Raw genomic sequence first — 2,743 nt, forward strand, 5'->3', positions numbered from 1 at the left:
CACGAATCTCGGGCCCTCGCTAGTTTTTTTTTTCGGGGTATGGACACTTGCTTTCGTAGTTCCACAATCCTCTCGGGGCGGGGTGGGGGGGGGGGTCGAGCACCTCTCTCACGGCTTGGTGTAGCTCATTTTGTAGCATGTGGTCTTCGGACTTACCACTCTGCTCATCAAGCTCCAGTATTCTCGAAACCACACGGCTAAGTAGAGTCGTCGGGTAATCTTGTTCCGCCGAGGACGCCCGAGGTCGAGGTCCCTCCGCTTCCCCTTCCTCGATTAGTTCTTCTCTTACTATTTCGTCCTCATTTTCTTGGGTTCCTCGCGTAAACACTTCTAGGTTCGCCCACCTACGCTCGTCAATGTTCGTGGCTATCGAGGAACCGTTCCACGCGGGTCCCGAGCCCCCTCCGTCACAAACGCCTCGTGTTCCATCCTCCAACCGCCGACTGTATTAAACACCACCGACGCACCGTTCCACACGGGCTCAGCACACCTCCGTCATTCACGAGCGGTTGTTGCTCCTCAGCTCTCGTCATATACGCTTCGCTCACAGTCGTTAGCTTTTTCCAGCAAGGCGGAACTCATTCCACCCACAACAGGATACACCTCATACCTTTCGGTCGACTCCTCCGCGAAGCTCAAAGTGTTTCCATTTGTGTCGATCCATAGACAAAAGGAAGGAGCGACACTCCCTTCCCCTCCCTCTTACCCCCATCACTGCTGGTTGGGCGATTTTCCCTGGATGGGTACCGACGCCGTCGCTGCAGGAACACCGAGTCTCTTCAGTGACGTCTTCAGAGAACACTCAGCAAGCATGTGACCAGGTTCATCACACAAGAAGCACTTGCGACCGCTCTTCTGCTGGTTGTTTCGGTATCTGCTGGGAAGAACACGCTCACACTCAGCACCGATGTGACCCACTTCCCTGCAGTGAGGGCAGATGACCTTGCCGCGACGACAGTGAGTCCAGCTACACCCTAGAGAATGACAGTGACCACACACGATATGACCATCGCGAGTGTGCATGTCCGGTCCTAGGCGAACACCCCTAAGTGGCATAACAGGATTAGATTGATACTGCTGGGAAGAGCCCTGCTCAGGAGGAGTGTACGCGGTAGCCGCCTTCATCAGAGGAGTAGCAAAGGAGGCAGCCATAGGACGATCCATCAACTCCTGTTGCTGTTGAAGTTGCTGCTGCTGTTGTTATGCGAGTAGATTCTGGGTCTGTTGCATCATGTTCATCCCGCGTTCGAGGACAGCGTTCTCGTGGGAAGTTCTAGGGAAAGGAACATTATCGAGATCGGAGTCGTCTTCGACTGGACGGTGCATATTCTTGAGGAGTAACATGGCCACAGCCGCAGAAATTGAGTCAATCATGGTCGTGGCGAGGGCGTTTCTCCAATCCCGGTTCCGGAGTCCCGACAAAAATTCTGGTAACGCATTTGAGGATCGTAACACTGGGCATCATCGCAAAGGCTTAGAATCATTTCACCCCACACTTCGACGGACATCCCCCGGGGTCGTTTAGTGTTCTTGAGGTTCTCGATCAGCTGCAACGGAGCTTGACTGACGAACTGGTTGTGGAACCGAGTCCTCAGGGCCTCAAAAAAAACTATTGATGCGCGAGTACATTCACCAGTCTTTACTGGTCTTGCCCTTTAAGCACTCACGGAAAGCACTGAGTCGGAAGGGCCCATCCAGTGCGATAGCTGCACGTTCAAAGGCTGCTCAGAACGCTCGAGCCTTTTCCACAGACGCTTCTTCCGAGTAGAATAGTTGGAGCATACGGATAGCGTTCCGGATGTTAGTGGGCATCCCGTACAGGCCACTAGTCGTCGAAGGGGTGTTACCATACATCGAGGAAGCGTAGTTAGGGCTACTTCCGTAGCTATCGTACGGGAGACTCTGTTGAGTTCCAACACAGGCGTAGTCCCCCCGCTTCCTCCGGAAGCTTCGATTGCTCCAGTAGGGCCGGTCCCGTATGCGATCCCGCTTGCAGACGAAGCTCAAGGCTGTGGAACCTGCGTCGGGACTCGAGCGGTAGGAGCGGATGCCTGGGTAGAAGCACTCAGCGACGCTTGAGCAGTCGCGGCTTGAGCGTTCCCCACTCCATCTTGTAGGCCATCAGTAGGCTGGAGATTCTAAGGAGGAGCGCTAGCGGTTCCCGGAGGAGCACTCGCAGGGGAAGCACTTCCACTCTTCTCAGGGACCGTAGGTAGAGGGAAGATGGGGTTGAGATCCTGCCCATACGACGTAGTCGGGGTCTGGATAGTGAAACCCTGAAAAGAAGGGATCGCAGTCCTCCCCCGAGCCGTTAGCGGGGGAGTTCCTATGTTACCGTTCCCATCGGCTTTTTTCATAGCCGCTACTATCTCCGGGGGAGCCACAGATCTCAACCAGTAAAGGGAGTTGAGCCAACCTTGCACCGTACCTCGACCGCCTCCGCCACCCAGGGCTAACATTGGGCCCAAATCTTGCGTAGTAATGGTCGAAGAAACCCCGGATCTTGAAGCGTCCGCGGGCGGCTCATTCCCAGTTTCGAGCTTTTCCCTCCAAGCCTGTTGGCGGCTTGGTCCACGATATTAAGCACGTTTTGAAGGCCTTGCGTAGTCGACAGACTGGGTCTCGTCCTCGAAGGTAGACTCCCTGGCTGACCTTCTCCACCTCTGAAGGTGTTGCCCACGTCTTCTCCAGTGCTCGTAGACGCATCTCTTCCGTGTTGTAGTTATTTTTACGTCCTCAGCGA

Source organism: Phytophthora infestans, genomic scaffold, assembly GCF_000142945.1.
Source record: "Phytophthora infestans T30-4 supercont1.87 genomic scaffold, whole genome shotgun sequence".
Lineage (NCBI taxonomy): Eukaryota > Oomycota > Peronosporomycetes > Peronosporales > Peronosporaceae > Phytophthora > Phytophthora infestans.